The sequence below is a fragment of the Triturus cristatus genome, chromosome 11 (genome assembly GCF_964204655.1).
Source record: "Triturus cristatus chromosome 11, aTriCri1.1, whole genome shotgun sequence".
NCBI classification, from domain to species: Eukaryota; Metazoa; Chordata; class Amphibia; order Caudata; family Salamandridae; genus Triturus; species Triturus cristatus.
The window spans coordinates 937194721-937221107 of record NC_140594.1 but is presented as its reverse complement, the minus strand read 5'-3'; the positions used below and the strand labels follow the sequence as shown (position 1 = coordinate 937221107).

The 26387-nt window shown below is 40.4% G+C and overlaps 1 long non-coding RNA gene across 1 annotated transcript; it reads right to left on the bottom strand.

The window, feature by feature from the left end:
• Positions 1-5113: 5113 nt before the first annotated feature.
• Positions 5114-25861, bottom strand: LOC146785691 (uncharacterized). Its single transcript, XR_014970759.1, has 16 exons — positions 25705-25861; positions 24330-24486; positions 22958-23112; positions 21586-21740; positions 20211-20367; positions 18839-18993; positions 17467-17621; positions 16096-16249; positions 14722-14844; positions 13348-13470; positions 11979-12130; positions 10604-10727; positions 9232-9386; positions 7858-7980; positions 6489-6640; positions 5114-5237 (listed from the first exon to the last, which is right to left on the bottom strand). It is a non-coding gene; the product is annotated as an uncharacterized LOC146785691 (long non-coding RNA).
• Between the last annotated feature and the right edge of the window lie 526 nt (positions 25862-26387).

The following is a 26387-nucleotide window of genomic DNA, read 5'->3' as shown; positions in this document are numbered from 1 at the left end:
TTTTGCCAGCCAAGTGGCAGTGAACCATTCTCACTTCTTTTGTTTTAGGATATGGTACACCAGTAGCAATTAAGCCAGCTGATAAGTTGAGAGTAAGGGTTATGCCACAGTTCATGGGAATAATAAAAACTATGAATAGCATAATGACCATCTCCATTTTAGCCAATTCCCACCACTTCAGAAATGGTGAAGATGACTCTTATCCTCAAACGTACGTTGATACAAAACGAGAAGTCTCAAAAACTTTCCTAATTTCTTTCATCTTAGTTTTCAGTTGGACATCCTGTCCACCCTGCTACTCATTTAGTTACCAACATCAATGTATCCGACTGCTTGTTAGCCAACAGAGTGGCCCTCATGTCCGACAACATCTTGCTTTAGCTTTATGATGTCAGCTTGCTAGGCAACAGAGTGGCCCTCATGTCAGACAACATCTGATTAGCTTTATGATGTCAGCGCACCACTGGACCAATTGTCCTTGTGGCAGCTGACCACACAGGAGGATGACATCAGAAGTTATGCAGTAGGTTACTATCTGTATTCATGACTACAAGGCAAGTAGGAGGGGGAATGGTAAAGGACTCTGAACCACTCAAAGCACTGGGGCCTTTTTGAAAGTCGGATGGAGATACATAAACAGATTATCCTTAACAATCCATCTTGAGTATCAGAGTCCAACATACGGAGTGCAGGAGAAGAGGTGAAATGAGCTTCCTTCCGTGAGAATGTAACACGCTCGTTCTGAAATGAGGTAGTACATTTCAGCCTCAAAGGCAGCAATTTGCTCGAATGGAACATTGCTAGTTCCAGGATCTAAAGCAGGCTTTAGTAACGTTGGAGACAGCCGGGCTTTTATGAATTATTATGACCAACACAATGTGATCCATATTACTTTCAGCTTGACAAAAATTCTATTCAGGCACAGTCTCCCACTACAAGCTAGTGAGGACATGCTGATGCTGTGAACTTTTTAATGCCTAAAGGAATGATTGGGAGTTTTACTTACCATATAAATTGGTAAAATGATGCCGTATGCCGGAAGACTTCCTTTTTTTTTTCCTTCAGTCTCGGCAATTCAGAGAAACTGTTGTGAAACACTGCCACCGGTGGTCATTCAGTATAATCAGCAGATGGAAAAGTCCACTGTTGGCACATTTTCTATAAGCAATACAAAAAAATCTTGATTTTTATAATGGGTAAACAGATCAATACTATGGAGTCTTTTATTGTGTAAATCAACAGCTCATTAGAAAATCAAATCTCAATTTTAGCTTTTTATCCTCGCATACTTCTCTGCATCCCTTGCCTCATTTGCTAAAACTCTCTAAACAACTGTAGCGCGTACATTAGGACATAGATCAATAGATGTTTTTGCCAGCCAAGTGGCAGTGAACCATTCTCACTTCTTTTGTTTTAGGATATGGTACACCAGTAGCAATTAAGCCAGCTGATAAGTTGAGAGTAAGGGTTATGCCACAGTTCATGGGAATAATAAAAACTATGAATAGCATAATGACCATCTCCATTTTAGCCAATTCCCACCACTTCAGAAATGGTGAAGATGACTCTTATCCTCAAACGTACGTTGATACAAAATGACAAGTCTCAAAAACTTTCCTAATTTCTTTCATCTTAGTTTTCAGTTGGACATCCTGTCCACCCTGCTACTCATTTAGTTACCAACATCAATGTATCCGACTGCTTGTTAGCCAACAGAGTGGCCCTCATGTCCGACAACATCTTGCTTTAGCTTTATGATGTCAGCTTGCTAGGCAACAGAGTGGCCCTCATGTCAGACAACATCTGATTAGCTTTATGATGTCAGCGCACCACTGGACCAATTGTCCTTGTGGCAGCTGACCACACAGGAGGATGACATCAGAAGTTATGCAGTAGGTTACTATCTGTATTCATGACTACAAGGCAAGTAGGAGGGGGAATGGTAAAGGACTCTGAACCACTCAAAGCACTGGGGCCTTTTTGAAAGTCGGATGGAGATACATAAACAGATTATCCTTAACAATCCATCTTGAGTATCAGAGTCCAACATACGGAGTGCAGGAGAAGAGGTGAAATGAGCTTCCTTCCGTGAGAATGTAACACGCTCGTTCTGAAATGAGGTAGTACATTTCAGCCTCAAAGGCAGCAATTTGCTCGAATGGAACATTGCTAGTTCCAGGATCTAAAGCAGGCTTTAGTAACGTTGGAGACAGCCGGGCTTTTATGAATTATTATGACCAACACAATGTGATCCATATTACTTTCAGCTTGACAAAAATTCTATTCAGGCACAGTCTCCCACTACAAGCTAGTGAGGACATGCTGATGCTGTGAACTTTTTAATGCCTAAAGGAATGATTGGGAGTTTTACTTACCATATAAATTGGTAAAATGATGCCGTATGCCGGAAGACTTCCTTTTTTTTTTCCTTCAGTCTCGGCAATTCAGAGAAACTGTTGTGAAACACTGCCACCGGTGGTCATTCAGTATAATCAGCAGATGGAAAAGTCCACTGTTGGCACATTTTCTATAAGCAATACAAAAAAATCTTGATTTTTATAATGGGTAAACAGATCAATACTATGGAGTCTTTTATTGTGTAAATCAACAGCTCATTAGAAAATCAAATCTCAATTTTAGCTTTTTATCCTCGCATACTTCTCTGCATCCCTTGCCTCATTTGCTAAAACTCTCTAAACAACTGTAGCGCGTACATTAGGACATAGATCAATAGATGTTTTTGCCAGCCAAGTGGCAGTGAACCATTCTCACTTCTTTTGTTTTAGGATATGGTACACCAGTAGCAATTAAGCCAGCTGATAAGTTGAGAGTAAGGGTTATGCCACAGTTCATGGGAATAATAAAAACTATGAATAGCATAATGACCATCTCCATTTTAGCCAATTCCCACCACTTCAGAAATGGTGAAGATGACTCTTATCCTCAAACGTACGTTGATACAAAATGACAAGTCTCAAAAACTTTCCTAATTTCTTTCATCTTAGTTTTCAGTTGGACATCCTGTCCACCCTGCTACTCATTTAGTTACCAACATCAATGTATCCTACTGCTTGTTAGCCAACAGAGTGGCCCTCATGTCCGACAACATCTTGCTTTAGCTTTATGATGTCAGCTTGCTAGGCAACAGAGTGGCCCTCATGTCAGACAACATCTGATTAGCTTTATGATGTCAGCGCACCACTGGACCAATTGTCCTTGTGGCAGCTGACCACACAGGAGGATGAGATCAGAAGTTATGCAGTAGGTTACTATCTGTATTCATGACTACAAGGCAAGTAGGAGGGGGAATGGTAAAGGACTCTGAACCACTCAAAGCACTGGGGCCTTTTTGAAAGTCGGATGGAGATACATAAACAGATTATCCTTAACAATCCATCTTGAGTATCAGAGTCCAACATAGGGAGTGCAGGAGAAGAGGTGAAATGAGCTTCCTTCCTTGAGAATGTAACACGCTCATTCTGAAATGAGGTAGTACATTTCAGCCTCAAAGGCAGCAATTTGCTCGAATGGAACATTGCTAGTTCCAGGATCTAAAGCAGGCTTTAGTAGCGTTGGAGACAGCCGGGCTTTTATGAATTATTATGACCAACACAATGTGATCCATATTACTTTCAGCTTGACAGAAATTCTATTCAGGCACAGTCTCCCACTACAAGCTAGTGAGGACATGCTGATGCTGTGAACTTTTTAATGCCTAAAGGAATGATTGGGAGTTTTACTTACCATATAAATTGGTAAAATGATGCCGTATGCCGGAAGACTTCCTTTTTTTTTTCCTTCAGTCTCGGCAATTCAGAGAAACTGTTGTGAAACACTGCCACCGGTGGTCATTCAGTATAATCAGCAGATGGAAAAGTCCACTGTTGGCACATTTTCTATAAGCAATACAAAAAAATCTTGATTTTTATAATGGGTAAACAGATCAATACTATGGAGTCTTTTATTGTGTAAATCAACAGCTCATTAGAAAATCAAATCTCAATTTTAGCTTTTTATCCTCGCATACTTCTCTGCATCCCTTGCCTCATTTGCTAAAACTCTCTAAACAACTGTAGCGCGTACATTAGGACATAGATCAATAGATGTTTTTGCCAGCCAAGTGGCAGTGAACCATTCTCACTTCTTTTGTTTTAGGATATGGTACACCAGTAGCAATTAAGCCAGCTGATAAGTTGAGAGTAAGGGTTATGCCACAGTTCATGGGAATAATAAAAACTATGAATAGCATAATGACCATCTCCATTTTAGCCAATTCCCACCACTTCAGAAATGGTGAAGATGACTCTTATCCTCAAACGTACGTTGATACAAAATGACAAGTCTCAAAAACTTTCCTAATTTCTTTCATCTTAGTTTTCAGTTGGACATCCTGTCCACCCTGCTACTCATTTAGTTACCAACATCAATGTATCCTACTGCTTGTTAGCCAACAGAGTGGCCCTCATGTCCGACAACATCTTGCTTTAGCTTTATGATGTCAGCTTGCTAGGCAACAGAGTGGCCCTCATGTCAGACAACATCTGATTAGCTTTATGATGTCAGCGCACCACTGGACCAATTGTCCTTGTGGCAGCTGACCACACAGGAGGATGAGATCAGAAGTTATGCAGTAGGTTACTATCTGTATTCATGACTACAAGGCAAGTAGGAGGGGGAATGGTAAAGGACTCTGAACCACTCAAAGCACTGGGGCCTTTTTGAAAGTCGGATGGAGATACATAAACAGATTATCCTTAACAATCCATCTTGAGTATCAGAGTCCAACATAGGGAGTGCAGGAGAAGAGGTGAAATGAGCTTCCTTCCTTGAGAATGTAACACGCTCGTTCAGAAATGAGGTAGTACATTTCAGCCTCAAAGGCAGCAATTTGCTCGAATGGAACATTGCTAGTTCCAGGATCTAAAGCAGGCTTTAGTAGCGTTGGAGACAGCCGGGCTTTTATGAATTATTATGACCAACACAATGTGATCCATATTACTTTCAGCTTGACAGAAATTCTATTCAGGCACAGTCTCCCACTACAAGCTAGTGAGGACATGCTGATGCTGTGAACTTTTTAATGCCTAAAGGAATGATTGGGAGTTTTACTTACCATATAAATTGGTAAAATGATGCCGTATGCCGGAAGACTTCCTTTTTTTTTTTTTTCCTTCAGTCTCGGCAATTCAGAGAAACTCGGTTGTGAAACACTGCCACCGGTGGTCATTCAGTATAATCTGCAGATGGAAAAGTCCACTGTTAGCACATTTTCTATAAGCGATACAAAAAAATCTTGATTTTTATAAAGGGTAAACAGATCAATACTATGGAGTCTTTTATTGTGTAAATCAACAGCTCATTAGAAAATCAAATCTCAATTTTAGCTTTTTATCCTCGCATACTTCTCTGCATCCCTTGCCTCATTTGCTAAAACTCTCTAAACAACTGTAGCGCGTACATTAGGACATAGATCAATAGATGTTTTTGCCAGCCAAGTGGCAGTGAACCATTCTCACTTCTTTTGTTTTAGGATATGGTACACCAGTAGCAATTAAGCCAGCTGATAAGTTGAGAGTAAGGGTTATGCCACAGTTCATGGGAATAATAAAAACTATGAATAGCATAATGACCATCTCCATTTTAGCCAATTCCCACCACTTCAGAAATGGTGAAGATGACTCTTATCCTCAAACGTACGTTGATACAAAACGAGAAGTCTCAAAAACTTTCCTAATTTCTTTCATCTTAGTTTTCAGTTGGACATCCTGTCCACCCTGCTACTCATTTAGTTACCAACATCAATGTATCCGACTGCTTGTTAGCCAACAGAGTGGCCCTCATGTCCGACAACATCTTGCTTTAGCTTTATGATGTCAGCTTGCTAGGCAACAGAGTGGCCCTCATGTCAGACAACATCTGATTAGCTTTATGATGTCAGCGCACCACTGGACCAATTGTCCTTGTGGCAGCTGACCACACAGGAGGATGACATCAGAAGTTATGCAGTAGGTTACTATCTGTATTCATGACTACAAGGCAAGTAGGAGGGGGAATGGTAAAGGACTCTGAACCACTCAAAGCACTGGGGCCTTTTTGAAAGTCGGATGGAGATACATAAACAGATTATCCTTAACAATCCATCTTGAGTATCAGAGTCCAACATACGGAGTGCAGGAGAAGAGGTGAAATGAGCTTCCTTCCGTGAGAATGTAACACGCTCGTTCTGAAATGAGGTAGTACATTTCAGCCTCAAAGGCAGCAATTTGCTCGAATGGAACATTGCTAGTTCCAGGATCTAAAGCAGGCTTTAGTAACGTTGGAGACAGCCGGGCTTTTATGAATTATTATGACCAACACAATGTGATCCATATTACTTTCAGCTTGACAAAAATTCTATTCAGGCACAGTCTCCCACTACAAGCTAGTGAGGACATGCTGATGCTGTGAACTTTTTAATGCCTAAAGGAATGATTGGGAGTTTTACTTACCATATAAATTGGTAAAATGATGCCGTATGCCGGAAGACTTCCTTTTTTTTTTCCTTCAGTCTCGGCAATTCAGAGAAACTGTTGTGAAACACTGCCACCGGTGGTCATTCAGTATAATCAGCAGATGGAAAAGTCCACTGTTGGCACATTTTCTATAAGCAATACAAAAAAATCTTGATTTTTATAATGGGTAAACAGATCAATACTATGGAGTCTTTTATTGTGTAAATCAACAGCTCATTAGAAAATCAAATCTCAATTTTAGCTTTTTATCCTCGCATACTTCTCTGCATCCCTTGCCTCATTTGCTAAAACTCTCTAAACAACTGTAGCGCGTACATTAGGACATAGATCAATAGATGTTTTTGCCAGCCAAGTGGCAGTGAACCATTCTCACTTCTTTTGTTTTAGGATATGGTACACCAGTAGCAATTAAGCCAGCTGATAAGTTGAGAGTAAGGGTTATGCCACAGTTCATGGGAATAATAAAAACTATGAATAGCATAATGACCATCTCCATTTTAGCCAATTCCCACCACTTCAGAAATGGTGAAGATGACTCTTATCCTCAAACGTACGTTGATACAAAATGACAAGTCTCAAAAACTTTCCTAATTTCTTTCATCTTAGTTTTCAGTTGGACATCCTGTCCACCCTGCTACTCATTTAGTTACCAACATCAATGTATCCTACTGCTTGTTAGCCAACAGAGTGGCCCTCATGTCCGACAACATCTTGCTTTAGCTTTATGATGTCAGCTTGCTAGGCAACAGAGTGGCCCTCATGTCAGACAACATCTGATTAGCTTTATGATGTCAGCGCACCACTGGACCAATTGTCCTTGTGGCAGCTGACCACACAGGAGGATGAGATCAGAAGTTATGCAGTAGGTTACTATCTGTATTCATGACTACAAGGCAAGTAGGAGGGGGAATGGTAAAGGACTCTGAACCACTCAAAGCACTGGGGCCTTTTTGAAAGTCGGATGGAGATACATAAACAGATTATCCTTAACAATCCATCTTGAGTATCAGAGTCCAACATAGGGAGTGCAGGAGAAGAGGTGAAATGAGCTTCCTTCCTTGAGAATGTAACACGCTCGTTCTGAAATGAGGTAGTACATTTCAGCCTCAAAGGCAGCAATTTGCTCGAATGGAACATTGCTAGTTCCAGGATCTAAAGCAGGCTTTAGTAGCGTTGGAGACAGCCGGGCTTTTATGAATTATTATGACCAACACAATGTGATCCATATTACTTTCAGCTTGACAGAAATTCTATTCAGGCACAGTCTCCCACTACAAGCTAGTGAGGACATGCTGATGCTGTGAACTTTTTAATGCCTAAAGGAATGATTGGGAGTTTTACTTACCATATAAATTGGTAAAATGATGCCGTATGCCGGAAGACTTCCTTTTTTTTTTTTTCCTTCAGTCTCGGCAATTCAGAGAAACTCGGTTGTGAAACACTGCCACCGGTGGTCATTCAGTATAATCTGCAGATGGAAAAGTCCACTGTTAGCACATTTTCTATAAGCGATACAAAAAAATCTTGATTTTTATAAAGGGTAAACAGATCAATACTATGGAGTCTTTTATTGTGTAAATCAACAGCTCATTAGAAAATCAAATCTCAATTTTAGCTTTTTATCCTCGCATACTTCTCTGCATCCCTTGCCTCATTTGCTAAAACTCTCTAAACAACTGTAGCGCGTACATTAGGACATAGATCAATAGATGTTTTTGCCAGCCAAGTGGCAGTGAACCATTCTCACTTCTTTTGTTTTAGGATATGGTACACCAGTAGCAATTAAGCCAGCTGATAAGTTGAGAGTAAGGGTTATGCCACAGTTCATGGGAATAATAAAAACTATGAATAGCATAATGACCATCTCCATTTTAGCCAATTCCCACCACTTCAGAAATGGTGAAGATGACTCTTATCCTCAAACGTACGTTGATACAAAATGACAAGTCTCAAAAACTTTCCTAATTTCTTTCATCTTAGTTTTCAGTTGGACATCCTGTCCACCCTGCTACTCATTTAGTTACCAACATCAATGTATCCTACTGCTTGTTAGCCAACAGAGTGGCCCTCATGTCCGACAACATCTTGCTTTAGCTTTATGATGTCAGCTTGCTAGGCAACAGAGTGGCCCTCATGTCAGACAACATCTGATTAGCTTTATGATGTCAGCGCACCACTGGACCAATTGTCCTTGTGGCAGCTGACCACACAGGAGGATGAGATCAGAAGTTATGCAGTAGGTTACTATCTGTATTCATGACTACAAGGCAAGTAGGAGGGGGAATGGTAAAGGACTCTGAACCACTCAAAGCACTGGGGCCTTTTTGAAAGTCGGATGGAGATACATAAACAGATTATCCTTAACAATCCATCTTGAGTATCAGAGTCCAACATAGGGAGTGCAGGAGAAGAGGTGAAATGAGCTTCCTTCCGTGAGAATGTAACACGCTCGTTCTGAAATGAGGTAGTACATTTCAGCCTCAAAGGCAGCAATTTGCTCGAATGGAACATTGCTAGTTCCAGGATCTAAAGCAGGCTTTAGTAGCGTTGGAGACAGCCGGGCTTTTATGAATTATTATGACCAACACAATGTGATCCATATTACTTTCAGCTTGACAGAAATTCTATTCAGGCACAGTCTCCCACTACAAGCTAGTGAGGACATGCTGATGCTGTGAACTTTTTAATGCCTAAAGGAATGATTGGGAGTTTTACTTACCATATAAATTGGTAAAATGATGCCGTATGCCGGAAGACTTCCTTTTTTGTTTTTTTCTTCAGTCTCGGCAATTCAGAGAAACTGTTGTGAAACACTGCCACCGGTGGTCATTCAGTATAATCAGCAGATGGAAAAGTCCACTGTTGGCACATTTTCTATAAGCAATACAAAAAAATCTTGATTTTTATAAAGGGTAAACAGATCAATACTATGGAGTCTTTTATTGTGTAAATCAACAGCTCATTAGAAAATCAAATCTCAATTTTAGCTTTTTATCCTCACATACTTCTCTGCATCCCTTGCCTCATTTGCTAATACTCTCTAAACAACTGTAGCGCGTACATTAGGACATAGATCAATAGATGTTTTGGCCAGCCAAGTGGCAGTGAACCATTCTTACTTCTTTTGTTTTAGGATATGGTACACCAGTAGCAATTAAGCCAGCTGATAAGTTGAGAGTAAGGGTTATGCCACAGTTCATGGGAATAATAAAAACTATGAATAGCATAATGACCATCTCCATTTTAGCCAATTCCCACCACTTCAGAAATGGTGAAGATGACTCTTATCCTCAAACGTACGTTGATACAAAATGACAAGTCTCAAAAACTTTCCTAATTTCTTTCATCTTAGTTTTCAGTTGGACATCCTGTCCACCCTGCTACTCATTTAGTTACCAACATCAATGTATCCTACTGCTTGTTAGCCAACAGAGTGGCCCTCATGTCCGACAACATCTTGCTTTAGCTTTATGATGTCAGCTTGCTAGGCAACAGAGTGGCCCTCATGTCAGACAACATCTGATTAGCTTTATGATGTCAGCGCACCACTGGACCAATTGTCCTTGTGGCAGCTGACCACACAGGAGGATGAGATCAGAAGTTATGCAGTAGGTTACTATCTGTATTCATGACTACAAGGCAAGTAGGAGGGGGAATGGTAAAGGACTCTGAACCACTCAAAGCACTGGGGCCTTTTTGAAAGTCGGATGGAGATACATAAACAGATTATCCTTAACAATCCATCTTGAGTATCAGAGTCCAACATAGGGAGTGCAGGAGAAGAGGTGAAATGAGCTTCCTTCCTTGAGAATGTAACACGCTCGTTCTGAAATGAGGTAGTACATTTCAGCCTCAAAGGCAGCAATTTGCTCGAATGGAACATTGCTAGTTCCAGGATCTAAAGCAGGCTTTAGTAGCGTTGGAGACAGCCGGGCTTTTATGAATTATTATGACCAACACAATGTGATCCATATTACTTTCAGCTTGACAGAAATTCTATTCAGGCACAGTCTCCCACTACAAGCTAGTGAGGACATGCTGATGCTGTGAACTTTTTAATGCCTAAAGGAATGATTGGGAGTTTTACTTACCATATAAATTGGTAAAATGATGCCGTATGCCGGAAGACTTCCTTTTTTTTTTTTTTCCTTCAGTCTCGGCAATTCAGAGAAACTCGGTTGTGAAACACTGCCACCGGTGGTCATTCAGTATAATCTGCAGATGGAAAAGTCCACTGTTAGCACATTTTCTATAAGCGATACAAAAAAATCTTGATTTTTATAAAGGGTAAACAGATCAATACTATGGAGTCTTTTATTGTGTAAATCAACAGCTCATTAGAAAATCAAATCTCAATTTTAGCTTTTTATCCTCGCATACTTCTCTGCATCCCTTGCCTCATTTGCTAAAACTCTCTAAACAACTGTAGCGCGTACATTAGGACATAGATCAATAGATGTTTTTGCCAGCCAAGTGGCAGTGAACCATTCTCACTTCTTTTGTTTTAGGATATGGTACACCAGTAGCAATTAAGCCAGCTGATAAGTTGAGAGTAAGGGTTATGCCACAGTTCATGGGAATAATAAAAACTATGAATAGCATAATGACCATCTCCATTTTAGCCAATTCCCACCACTTCAGAAATGGTGAAGATGACTCTTATCCTCAAACGTACGTTGATACAAAACGAGAAGTCTCAAAAACTTTCCTAATTTCTTTCATCTTAGTTTTCAGTTGGACATCCTGTCCACCCTGCTACTCATTTAGTTACCAACATCAATGTATCCGACTGCTTGTTAGCCAACAGAGTGGCCCTCATGTCCGACAACATCTTGCTTTAGCTTTATGATGTCAGCTTGCTAGGCAACAGAGTGGCCCTCATGTCAGACAACATCTGATTAGCTTTATGATGTCAGCGCACCACTGGACCAATTGTCCTTGTGGCAGCTGACCACACAGGAGGATGACATCAGAAGTTATGCAGTAGGTTACTATCTGTATTCATGACTACAAGGCAAGTAGGAGGGGGAATGGTAAAGGACTCTGAACCACTCAAAGCACTGGGGCCTTTTTGAAAGTCGGATGGAGATACATAAACAGATTATCCTTAACAATCCATCTTGAGTATCAGAGTCCAACATACGGAGTGCAGGAGAAGAGGTGAAATGAGCTTCCTTCCGTGAGAATGTAACACGCTCGTTCTGAAATGAGGTAGTACATTTCAGCCTCAAAGGCAGCAATTTGCTCGAATGGAACATTGCTAGTTCCAGGATCTAAAGCAGGCTTTAGTAACGTTGGAGACAGCCGGGCTTTTATGAATTATTATGACCAACACAATGTGATCCATATTACTTTCAGCTTGACAAAAATTCTATTCAGGCACAGTCTCCCACTACAAGCTAGTGAGGACATGCTGATGCTGTGAACTTTTTAATGCCTAAAGGAATGATTGGGAGTTTTACTTACCATATAAATTGGTAAAATGATGCCGTATGCCGGAAGACTTCCTTTTTTTTTTCCTTCAGTCTCGGCAATTCAGAGAAACTGTTGTGAAACACTGCCACCGGTGGTCATTCAGTATAATCAGCAGATGGAAAAGTCCACTGTTGGCACATTTTCTATAAGCAATACAAAAAAATCTTGATTTTTATAATGGGTAAACAGATCAATACTATGGAGTCTTTTATTGTGTAAATCAACAGCTCATTAGAAAATCAAATCTCAATTTTAGCTTTTTATCCTCGCATACTTCTCTGCATCCCTTGCCTCATTTGCTAAAACTCTCTAAACAACTGTAGCGCGTACATTAGGACATAGATCAATAGATGTTTTTGCCAGCCAAGTGGCAGTGAACCATTCTCACTTCTTTTGTTTTAGGATATGGTACACCAGTAGCAATTAAGCCAGCTGATAAGTTGAGAGTAAGGGTTATGCCACAGTTCATGGGAATAATAAAAACTATGAATAGCATAATGACCATCTCCATTTTAGCCAATTCCCACCACTTCAGAAATGGTGAAGATGACTCTTATCCTCAAACGTACGTTGATACAAAACGAGAAGTCTCAAAAACTTTCCTAATTTCTTTCATCTTAGTTTTCAGTTGGACATCCTGTCCACCCTGCTACTCATTTAGTTACCAACATCAATGTATCCTACTGCTTGTTAGCCAACAGAGTGGCCCTCATGTCCGACAACATCTTGCTTTAGCTTTATGATGTCAGCTTGCTAGGCAACAGAGTGGCCCTCATGTCAGACAACATCTGATTAGCTTTATGATGTCAGCGCACCACTGGACCAATTGTCCTTGTGGCAGCTGACCACACAGGAGGATGAGATCAGAAGTTATGCAGTAGGTTACTATCTGTATTCATGACTACAAGGCAAGTAGGAGGGGGAATGGTAAAGGACTCTGAACCACTCAAAGCACTGGGGCCTTTTTGAAAGTCGGATGGAGATACATAAACAGATTATCCTTAACAATCCATCTTGAGTATCAGAGTCCAACATAGGGAGTGCAGGAGAAGAGGTGAAATGAGCTTCCTTCCTTGAGAATGTAACACGCTCGTTCTGAAATGAGGTAGTACATTTCAGCCTCAAAGGCAGCAATTTGCTCGAATGGAACATTGCTAGTTCCAGGATCTAAAGCAGGCTTTAGTAGCGTTGGAGACAGCCGGGCTTTTATGAATTATTATGACCAACACAATGTGATCCATATTACTTTCAGCTTGACAGAAATTCTATTCAGGCACAGTCTCCCACTACAAGCTAGTGAGGACATGCTGATGCTGTGAACTTTTTAATGCCTAAAGGAATGATTGGGAGTTTTACTTACCATATAAATTGGTAAAATGATGCCGTATGCCGGAAGACTTCCTTTTTTTTTTTTTCCTTCAGTCTCGGCAATTCAGAGAAACTCGGTTGTGAAACACTGCCACCGGTGGTCATTCAGTATAATCTGCAGATGGAAAAGTCCACTGTTAGCACATTTTCTATAAGCGATACAAAAAAATCTTGATTTTTATAAAGGGTAAACAGATCAATACTATGGAGTCTTTTATTGTGTAAATCAACAGCTCATTAGAAAATCAAATCTCAATTTTAGCTTTTTATCCTCGCATACTTCTCTGCATCCCTTGCCTCATTTGCTAAAACTCTCTAAACAACTGTAGCGCGTACATTAGGACATAGATCAATAGATGTTTTTGCCAGCCAAGTGGCAGTGAACCATTCTCACTTCTTTTGTTTTAGGATATGGTACACCAGTAGCAATTAAGCCAGCTGATAAGTTGAGAGTAAGGGTTATGCCACAGTTCATGGGAATAATAAAAACTATGAATAGCATAATGACCATCTCCATTTTAGCCAATTCCCACCACTTCAGAAATGGTGAAGATGACTCTTATCCTCAAACGTACGTTGATACAAAATGACAAGTCTCAAAAACTTTCCTAATTTCTTTCATCTTAGTTTTCAGTTGGACATCCTGTCCACCCTGCTACTCATTTAGTTACCAACATCAATGTATCCTACTGCTTGTTAGCCAACAGAGTGGCCCTCATGTCCGACAACATCTTGCTTTAGCTTTATGATGTCAGCTTGCTAGGCAACAGAGTGGCCCTCATGTCAGACAACATCTGATTAGCTTTATGATGTCAGCGCACCACTGGACCAATTGTCCTTGTGGCAGCTGACCACACAGGAGGATGAGATCAGAAGTTATGCAGTAGGTTACTATCTGTATTCATGACTACAAGGCAAGTAGGAGGGGGAATGGTAAAGGACTCTGAACCACTCAAAGCACTGGGGCCTTTTTGAAAGTCGGATGGAGATACATAAACAGATTATCCTTAACAATCCATCTTGAGTATCAGAGTCCAACATAGGGAGTGCAGGAGAAGAGGTGAAATGAGCTTCCTTCCTTGAGAATGTAACACGCTCGTTCTGAAATGAGGTAGTACATTTCAGCCTCAAAGGCAGCAATTTGCTCGAATGGAACATTGCTAGTTCCAGGATCTAAAGCAGGCTTTAGTAGCGTTGGAGACAGCCGGGCTTTTATGAATTATTATGACCAACACAATGTGATCCATATTACTTTCAGCTTGACAGAAATTCTATTCAGGCACAGTCTCCCACTACAAGCTAGTGAGGACATGCTGATGCTGTGAACTTTTTAATGCCTAAAGGAATGATTGGGAGTTTTACTTACCATATAAATTGGTAAAATGATGCCGTATGCCGGAAGACTTCCTTTTTTTTTTTTTCCTTCAGTCTCGGCAATTCAGAGAAACTCGGTTGTGAAACACTGCCACCGGTGGTCATTCAGTATAATCTGCAGATGGAAAAGTCCACTGTTAGCACATTTTCTATAAGCGATACAAAAAAATCTTGATTTTTATAAAGGGTAAACAGATCAATACTATGGAGTCTTTTATTGTGTAAATCAACAGCTCATTAGAAAATCAAATCTCAATTTTAGCTTTTTATCCTCGCATACTTCTCTGCATCCCTTGCCTCATTTGCTAAAACTCTCTAAACAACTGTAGCGCGTACATTAGGACATAGATCAATAGATGTTTTTGCCAGCCAAGTGGCAGTGAACCATTCTCACTTCTTTTGTTTTAGGATATGGTACACCAGTAGCAATTAAGCCAGCTGATAAGTTGAGAGTAAGGGTTATGCCACAGTTCATGGGAATAATAAAAACTATGAATAGCATAATGACCATCTCCATTTTAGCCAATTCCCACCACTTCAGAAATGGTGAAGATGACTCTTATCCTCAAACGTACGTTGATACAAAATGACAAGTCTCAAAAACTTTCCTAATTTCTTTCATCTTAGTTTTCAGTTGGACATCCTGTCCACCCTGCTACTCATTTAGTTACCAACATCAATGTATCCTACTGCTTGTTAGCCAACAGAGTGGCCCTCATGTCCGACAACATCTTGCTTTAGCTTTATGATGTCAGCTTGCTAGGCAACAGAGTGGCCCTCATGTCAGACAACATCTGATTAGCTTTATGATGTCAGCGCACCACTGGACCAATTGTCCTTGTGGCAGCTGACCACACAGGAGGATGAGATCAGAAGTTATGCAGTAGGTTACTATCTGTATTCATGACTACAAGGCAAGTAGGAGGGGGAATGGTAAAGGACTCTGAACCACTCAAAGCACTGGGGCCTTTTTGAAAGTCGGATGGAGATACATAAACAGATTATCCTTAACAATCCATCTTGAGTATCAGAGTACAACATAGGGAGTGCAGGAGAAGAGGTGAAATGAGCTTCCTTCCGTGAGAATGTAACACGCTCGTTCTGAAATGAGGTAGTACATTTCAGCCTCAAAGGCAGCAATTTGCTCGAATGGAACATTGCTAGTTCCAGGATCTAAAGCAGGCTTTAGTAGCGTTGGAGACAGCCGGGCTTTTATGAATTATTATGACCAACACAATGTGATCCATATTACTTTCAGCTTGACAGAAATTCTATTCAGGCACAGTCTCCCACTACAAGCTAGTGAGGACATGCTGATGCTGTGAACTTTTTAATGCCTAAAGGAATGATTGGGAGTTTTACTTACCATATAAATTGGTAAAATGATGCCGTATGCCGGAAGACTTCCTTTTTTTTTTTTTCTTCAGTCTCGGCAATTCAGAGAAACTGTTGTGAAACACTGCCACCGGTGGTCATTCAGTATAATCAGCAGATGGAAAAGTCCACTGTTGGCACATTTTCTATAAGCAATACAAAAAAATCTTGATTTTTATAAAGGGTAAACAGATCAATACTATGGAGTCTTTTATTGTGTAAATCAACAGCTCATTAGAAAATCAAATCTCAATTTTAGCTTTTTATCCTCACATACTTCTCTGCATCCCTTGCCTCATTTGCTAATACTCTCTAAACAACTGTAGCGCGTACATTAGGACATAGATCAATAGATGTTTTGGCCAGCCAAGTGGCAGTGAACCATTCTTACTTCTTTTGTTTTAGGATATGGTACACCAGTAGCAATTAAGCCAGCTGATAAGTTGAGAGTAAGGGTTATGCCACAGTTCATGGGAATAATAAAAACTATGAATAGCATAATGACCATCTCCATTTTAGCCAATTCCCACCACTTCAGAAATGGTGAAGATGACTCTTATCCTCAAACGTACGTTGATACAAAACGAGAAGTCTCAAAAACTTTCCTAATTTCTTTCATCTTAGTTTTCAGTTGGACATCCTGTCCACCCTGCTACTCATTTAGTTACCAACATCAATGTATCCGACTGCTTGTTAGCCAACAGAGTGGCCCTCATGTCCGACAACATCTTGCTTTAGCTTTATGATGTCAGCTTGCTAGGCAACAGAGTGGCCCTCATGTCAGACAACATCTGATTAGCTTTATGATGTCAGCGCACCACTGGACCAATTGTCCTTGTGGCAGCTGACCACACAGGAGGATGACATCAGAAGTTATGCAGTAGGTTACTATCTGTATTCATGACTACAAGGCAAGTAGGAGGGGGAATGGTAAAGGACTCTGAACCACTCAAAGCACTGGGGCCTTTTTGAAAGTCGGATGGAGATACATAAACAGATTATCCTTAACAATCCATCTTGAGTATCAGAGTCCAACATACGGAGTGCAGGAGAAGAGGTGAAATGAGCTTCCTTCCGTGAGAATGTAACACGCTCGTTCTGAAATGAGGTAGTACATTTCAGCCTCAAAGGCAGCAATTTGCTCGAATGGAACATTGCTAGTTCCAGGATCTAAAGCAGGCTTTAGTAGCGTTGGAGACAGCCGGGCTTTTATGAATTATTATGACCAACACAATGTGATCCATATTACTTTCAGCTTGACAGAAATTCTATTCAGGCACAGTCTCCCACTACAAGCTAGTGAGGACATGCTGATGCTGTGAACTTTTTAATGCCTAAAGGAATGATTGGGAGTTTTACTTACCATATAAATTGGTAAAATGATGCCGTATGCCGGAAGACTTCCTTTTTTTTTTTCCTTCAGTCTCGGCAATTCAGAGAAACTCGGTTGTGAAACACTGCCACCGGTGGTCATTCAGTATAATCTGCAGATGGAAAAGTCCACTGTTGGCACATTTTCTATAAGCAATACAAAAAAATCTTGATTTTTATAAAGGGTAAACAGATCAATACTATGGAGTCTTTTATTGTGTAAATCAACAGCTCATTAGAAAATCAAATCTCAATTTTAGCTTTTTATCCTCGCATACTTCTCTGCATCCCTTGCCTCATTTGCTAAAACTCTCTAAACAACTGTAGCGCGTACATTAGGACATAGATCAATAGATGTTTTTGCCAGCCAAGTGGCAGTGAACCATTCTCACTTCTTTTGTTTTAGGATATGGTACACCAGTAGCAATTAAGCCAGCTGATAAGTTGAGAGTAAGGGTTATGCCACAGTTCATGGGAATAATAAAAACTATGAATAGCATAATGACCATCTCCATTTTAGCCAATTCCCACCACTTCAGAAATGGTGAAGATGACTCTTATCCTCAAACGTACGTTGATACAAAACGAGAAGTCTCAAAAACTTTCCTAATTTCTTTCATCTTAGTTTTCAGTTGGACATCCTGTCCACCCTGCTACTCATTTAGTTACCAACATCAATGTATCCGACTGCTTGTTAGCCAACAGAGTGGCCCTCATGTCCGACAACATCTTGCTTTAGCTTTATGATGTCAGCTTGCTAGACAACAGAGTGGCCCTCATGTCAGACAACATCTGATTAGCTTTATGATGTCAGCGCACCACTGGACCAATTGTCCTTGTGGCAGCTGACCACACAGGAGGATGAGATCAGAAGTTATGCAGTAGGTTACTATCTGTATTCATGACTACAAGGCAAGTAGGAGGGGGAATGGTAAAGGACTCTGAACCACTCAAAGCACTGGGGCCTTTTTGAAAGTCGGATGGAGATACATAAACAGATTATCCTTAACAATCCATCTTGAGTATCAGAGTCCAACATACGGAGTGCAGGAGAAGAGGTGAAATGAGCTTCCTTCCGTGAGAATGTAACACGCTCGTTCTGAAATGAGGTAGTACATTTCAGCCTCAAAGGCAGCAATTTGCTCGAATGGAACATTGCTAGTTCCAGGATCTAAAGCAGGCTTTAGTAGCGTTGGAGACAGCCGGGCTTTTATGAATTATTATGACCAACACAATGTGATCCATATTACTTTCAGCTTGACAGAAATTCTATTCAGGCACAGTCTCCCACTACAAGCTAGTGAGGACATGCTGATGCTGTGAACTTTTTAATGCCTAAAGGAATGATTGGGAGGTTTACTTACCATATAAATTGGTAAAATGATGCCGTATGCCGGAAGACTTCCTTTTTTTTTTTCCTTCAGTCTCGGCAATTCAGAGAAACTCGGTTGTGAAACACTGCCACCGGTGGTCATTCAGTATAATCTGCAGATGGAAAAGTCCACTGTTGGCACATTTTCTATAAGCAATACAAAAAAATCTGGATTTTTATAAAGGGTAAACAGATCAATACTATGGAGTCTTTTATTGTGAAAATCAACAGCTCATTAGAAAATCAAATCTCAATTTTAGCTTTTTATCCTCACATACTTCTCTGCATCCCTTGCCTCATTTGCTAATACTCTCTAAACAACTGTAGCGCGTACATTAGGACATAGATCAATAGATGTTTTCGCCAGCCAAGTGGCAGTGAACCATTCTTACTTCTTTTTTTTTAGGATATGGTACACCAGTAGCAATTAAGCCAGCTGATCAGTTGAGAGTAAGGGTTATGCCACAGTTCATGGGAATAATAAAAACTATGAATAGCATAATGACCATCTCCATTTTAGCCAATTCCCACCACTTCAGAAATGGTGAAGATGACTCTTATCCTCAAACGTACGTTGATACAAAATGAGAAGTCTCAAAAACTTTCCTAATTTCTTTCATCTTAGTTTTCAGTTGGACATCCTGTCCACCCTGCTACTCATTTAGTTACCAACATCAATGTATCCTACTGCTTGTTAGCCAACAGAGTGGCCCTCATGTCCGACAACATCTTGCTTTAGCTTTATGATGTCAGCTTGCTAGGCAACAGAGTGGCCCTCATGTCAGACAACATCTGATTAGCTTTATGATGTCAGCGCACCACTGGACCAATTGTCCTTGTGGCAGCTGACCACACAGGAGGATGAGATCAGAAGTTATGCAGTAGGTTACTATCTGTATTCATGACTACAAGGCAAGTAGGAGGGGGAATGGTAAAGGACTCTGAACCACTCAAAGCACTGGGGCCTTTTTGAAAGTCGGATGGAGATACATAAACAGATTATCCTTAACAATCCATCTTGAGTATCAGAGTCCAACATACGGAGTGCAGGAGAAGAGGTGAAATGAGCTTCCTTCCGTGAGAATGTAACACGCTCGTTCTGAAATGAGGTAGTACATTTCAGCCTCAAAGGCAGCAATTTGCTCGAATGGAACATTGCTAGTTCCAGGATCTAAAGCAGGCTTTAGTAGCGTTGGAGACAGCCGGGCTTTTATGAATTATTATGACCAACACAATGTGATCCATATTACTTTCAGCTTGACAGAAATTCTATTCAGGCACAGTCTCCCACTACAAGCTAGTGAGGACATGCTGATGCTGTGAACTTTTTAATGCCTAAAGGAATGATTGGGAGTTTTACTTACCATATAAATTGGTAAAATGATGCCGTATGCCGGAAGACTTCCTTTTTTTTTTTTTCCTTCAGTCTCGGCAATTCAGAGAAACTCGGTTGTGAAACACTGCCACCGGTGGTCATTCAGTATAATCTGCAGATGGAAAAGTCCACTGTTGGCACATTTTCTATAAGCAATACAAAAAAAATCTTGATTTTTATAAAGGGTAAACAGATCAATACTATGGAGTCTTTTATTGTGAAAATCAACAGCTCATTAGAAAATCAAATCTCAATTTTACCTTTTTATCCTCACATACTTCTCTGCATCCCTTGCCTCATTTGCTAATACTCTCTAAACAACTGTAGCGCGTACATTAGGACATAGATCAATAGATGTTTTTGCCAGCCAAGTGGCAGTGAACCATTCTTACTTCTTTTGTTTTAGGATATGGTACACCAGTAGCAATTAAGCCAGCTGATAAGTTGAGAGTAAGGGTTATGCCACAGTTCATGGGAATAATAAAAACTATGAATAGCATAATGACCATCTCCATTTTAGCCAATTCCCACCACTTCAGAAATGGGAAGATGACTCTTATCCTCAAACGTACGTTGATACAAAATGAGAAGTCTCAAAAACTTTCCTAATTTCTTTCATCTTAGTTTTCAGTTGGACATCCTGTCCACCCTGCTACTCATTTAGTTACCAACATCAATGTATCCTACTGCTTGTTAGCCAACAGAGTGGCCCTCATGTCCGACAACATCTTGCTTTAGCTTTATGATGTCAGCTTGCTAGGCAACAGAGTGGCCCTCATGTCAGACAACATCTGATTAGCTGTATGATGTCAGCGCACCACTGGACCAATTGTCCTTGTGGCAGCTGACCACACAGGAGGATGAGATCAGAAGTTATGCAGTAGGTTACTATCTGTATTCATGACTACAAGGCAAGTAGGAGGGGGAATGGTAAAGGACTCTGAACCACTCAAAAGCACTGGGGCCTTTTTGAAAGTCGGATGGAGATACATAAACAGATTATCCTTAACAATCCATCTTGAGTATCAGAGTCCAACATACGGAGTGCAGGAGAAGAGGTGAAATGAGCTTCCTTCCGTGAGAATGTAACACGCTCGTTCTGAAATGAGGTAGTACATTTCAGCCTCAAAGGCAGCAATTTGCTCGAATGGAACATTGCTAGTTCCAGGATCTAAAGCAGGCTTTAGTAGCGTTGGAGACAGCTGGGCTTTTATGAATTATTATGACCAACACAATGTGATCCATATTACTTTCAGCTTGACAGAAATTCTATTCAGGCACAGTCTCCCACTACAAGCTAGTGAGGACATGCTGATGCTGTGAACTTTTTAATGCCTAAAGGAATGATTGGGAGGTTTACTTACCATATAAATTGGTAAAATGATGCCGTATGCCGGAAGACTTCCTTTTTTTTTTTCCTTCAGTCTCGGCAATTCAGAGAAACTCGGTTGTGAAACACTGCCACCGGTGGTCATTCAGTATAATCTGCAGATGGAAAAGTCCACTGTTGGCACATTTTCTATAAGCAATACAAAAAAATCTGGATTTTTATAAAGGGTAAACAGATCAATACTATGGAGTCTTTTATTGTGAAAATCAACAGCTCATTAGAAAATCAAATCTCAATTTTAGCTTTTTATCCTCACATACTTCTCTGCATCCCTTGCCTCATTTGCTAATACTCTCTAAACAACTGTAGCGCGTACATTAGGACATAGATCAATAGATGTTTTCGCCAGCCAAGTGGCAGTGAACCATTCTTACTTCTTTTTTTTTAGGATATGGTACACCAGTAGCAATTAAGCCAGCTGATCAGTTGAGAGTAAGGGTTATGCCACAGTTCATGGGAATAATAAAAACTATGAATAGCATAATGACCATCTCCATTTTAGCCAATTCCCACCACTTCAGAAATGGTGAAGATGACTCTTATCCTCAAACGTACGTTGATACAAAATGAGAAGTCTCAAAAACTTTCCTAATTTCTTTCATCTTAGTTTTCAGTTGGACATCCTGTCCACCCTGCTACTCATTTAGTTACCAACATCAATGTATCCTACTGCTTGTTAGCCAACAGAGTGGCCCTCATGTCCGACAACATCTTGCTTTAGCTTTATGATGTCAGCTTGCTAGGCAACAGAGTGGCCCTCATGTCAGACAACATCTGATTAGCTTTATGATGTCAGCGCACCACTGGACCAATTGTCCTTGTGGCAGCTGACCACACAGGAGGATGAGATCAGAAGTTATGCAGTAGGTTACTATCTGTATTCATGACTACAAGGCAAGTAGGAGGGGGAATGGTAAAGGACTCTGAACCACTCAAAGCACTGGGGCCTTTTTGAAAGTCGGATGGAGATACATAAACAGATTATCCTTAACAATCCATCTTGAGTATCAGAGTCCAACATACGGAGTGCAGGAGAAGAGGTGAAATGAGCTTCCTTCCGTGAGAATGTAACACGCTCGTTCTGAAATGAGGTAGTACATTTCAGCCTCAAAGGCAGCAATTTGCTCGAATGGAACATTGCTAGTTCCAGGATCTAAAGCAGGCTTTAGTAGCGTTGGAGACAGCCGGGCTTTTATGAATTATTATGACCAACACAATGTGATCCATATTACTTTCAGCTTGACAGAAATTCTATTCAGGCACAGTCTCCCACTACAAGCTAGTGAGGACATGCTGATGCTGTGAACTTTTTAATGCCTAAAGGAATGATTGGGAGGTTTACTTACCATATAAATTGGTAAAATGATGCCGTATGCCGGAAGACTTCCTTTTTTTTTTTCCTTCAGTCTCGGCAATTCAGAGAAACTCGGTTGTGAAACACTGCCACCGGTGGTCATTCAGTATAATCTGCAGATGGAAAAGTCCACTGTTGGCACATTTTCTATAAGCAATACAAAAAAATCTGGATTTTTATAAAGGGTAAACAGATCAATACTATGGAGTCTTTTATTGTGAAAATCAACAGCTCATTAGAAAATCAAATCTCAATTTTAGCTTTTTATCCTCACATACTTCTCTGCATCCCTTGCCTCATTTGCTAATACTCTCTAAACAACTGTAGCGCGTACATTAGGACATAGATCAATAGATGTTTTCGCCAGCCAAGTGGCAGTGAACCATTCTTACTTCTTTTTTTTTAGGATATGGTACACCAGTAGCAATTAAGCCAGCTGATCAGTTGAGAGTAAGGGTTATGCCACAGTTCATGGGAATAATAAAAACTATGAATAGCATAATGACCATCTCCATTTTAGCCAATTCCCACCACTTCAGAAATGGTGAAGATGACTCTTATCCTCAAACGTACGTTGATACAAAATGAGAAGTCTCAAAAACTTTCCTAATTTCTTTCATCTTAGTTTTCAGTTGGACATCCTGTCCACCCTGCTACTCATTTAGTTACCAACATCAATGTATCCTACTGCTTGTTAGCCAACAGAGTGGCCCTCATGTCCGACAACATCTTGCTTTAGCTTTATGATGTCAGCTTGCTAGGCAACAGAGTGGCCCTCATGTCAGACAACATCTGATTAGCTTTATGATGTCAGCGCACCACTGGACCAATTGTCCTTGTGGCAGCTGACCACACAGGAGGATGAGATCAGAAGTTATGCAGTAGGTTACTATCTGTATTCATGACTACAAGGCAAGTAGGAGGGGGAATGGTAAAGGACTCTGAACCACTCAAAGCACTGGGGCCTTTTTGAAAGTCGGATGGAGATACATAAACAGATTATCCTTAACAATCCATCTTGAGTATCAGAGTCCAACATACGGAGTGCAGGAGAAGAGGTGAAATGAGCTTCCTTCCGTGAGAATGTAACACGCTCGTTCTGAAATGAGGTAGTACATTTCAGCCTCAAAGGCAGCAATTTGCTCGAATGGAACATTGCTAGTTCCAGGATCTAAAGCAGGCTTTAGTAGCGTTGGAGACAGCCGGGCTTTTATGAATTATTATGACCAACACAATGTGATCCATATTACTTTCAGCTTGACAGAAATTCTATTCAGGCACAGTCTCCCACTACAAGCTAGTGAGGACATGCTGATGCTGTGAACTTTTTAATGCCTAAAGGAATGATTGGGAGTTTTACTTACCATATAAATTGGTAAAATGATGCCGTATGCCGGAAGACTTCCTTTTTTTTTTTTCCCTTCAGTCTCGGCAATTCAGAGAAACTCGGTTGTGAAACACTGCCACCGGTGGTCATTCAGTATAATCTGCAGATGGAAAAGTCCACTGTTGGCACATTTTCTATAAGCAATACAAAAAAAATCTTGATTTTTATAAAGGGTAAACAGATCAATACTATGGAGTCTTTTATTGTGAAAATCAACAGCTCATTAGAAAATCAAATCTCAATTTTACCTTTTTATCCTCACATACTTCTCTGCATCCCTTGCCTCATTTGCTAATACTCTCTAAACAACTGTAGCGCGTACATTAGGACATAGATCAATAGATGTTTTTGCCAGCCAAGTGGCAGTGAACCATTCTTACTTCTTTTGTTTTAGGATATGGTACACCAGTAGCAATTAAGCCAGCTGATAAGTTGAGAGTAAGGGTTATGCCACAGTTCATGGGAATAATAAAAACTATGAATAGCATAATGACCATCTCCATTTTAGCCAATTCCCACCACTTCAGAAATGGGAAGATGACTCTTATCCTCAAACGTACGTTGATACAAAATGAGAAGTCTCAAAAACTTTCCTAATTTCTTTCATCTTAGTTTTCAGTTGGACATCCTGTCCACCCTGCTACTCATTTAGTTACCAACATCAATGTATCCTACTGCTTGTTAGCCAACAGAGTGGCCCTCATGTCCGACAACATCTTGCTTTAGCTTTATGATGTCAGCTTGCTAGGCAACAGAGTGGCCCTCATGTCAGACAACATCTGATTAGCTGTATGATGTCAGCGCACCACTGGACCAATTGTCCTTGTGGCAGCTGACCACACAGGAGGATGAGATCAGAAGTTATGCAGTAGGTTACTATCTGTATTCATGACTACAAGGCAAGTAGGAGGGGGAATGGTAAAGGACTCTGAACCACTCAAAAGCACTGGGGCCTTTTTGAAAGTCGGATGGAGATACATAAACAGATTATCCTTAACAATCCATCTTGAGTATCAGAGTCCAACATACGGAGTGCAGGAGAAGAGGTGAAATGAGCTTCCTTCCGTGAGAATGTAACACGCTCGTTCTGAAATGAGGTAGTACATTTCAGCCTCAAAGGCAGCAATTTGCTCGAATGGAACATTGCTAGTTCCAGGATCTAAAGCAGGCTTTAGTAGCGTTGGAGACAGCTGGGCTTTTATGAATTATTATGACCAACACAATGTGATCCATATTACTTTCAGCTTGACAGAAATTCTATTCAGGCACAGTCTCCCACTACAAGCTAGTGAGGACATGCTGATGCTGTGAACTTTTTAATGCCTAAAGGAATGATTGGGAGTTTTACTTACCATATAAATTGGTAAAATGATGCCGTATGCCGGAAGACTTCCTTTTTTTTTTTCCTTCAGTCTCGGCAATTCAGAGAAACTCGGTTGTGAAACACTGCCACCGGTGGTCATTCAGTATAATCTGCAGATGGAAAAGTCCACTGTTGGCACATTTTCTATAAGCAATACAAAAAAATCTTGATTTTTATAAAGGGTAAACAGATCAATACTATGGAGTCTTTTATTGTGAAAATCAACAGCTCATTAGAAAATCAAATCTCAATTTTAGCTTTTTATCCTCACATACTTCTCTGCATCCCTTGCCGCATTTGCTAATACTCTCTAAACAACTGTAGCGCGTACATTAGGACATAGATCAATAGATGTTTTTGCCAGCCAAGTGGCAGTGAACCATTCTTACTTCTTTTGTTTTAGGATATGGTACACCAGTAGCAATTAAGCCAGCTGATAAGTTGAGAGTAAGGGCTATGCTACAGTTCATGGGAATAATTTTAGCCAATTCCCACCACTTCAGAAATGGTGAAGATGAGACTCTTATCCTCAAACGTACGTTCATACAAAATGAGAAGTTTCGTGATTGATTTGCGTTAAGTTAACAAAATAGTGGTTCCTCAGTTTTCAGTGGTCCCAGCTATTACTAAGCGTTTGACGAGGATTCCTTGTACTGCTAAAATCATTTCTGT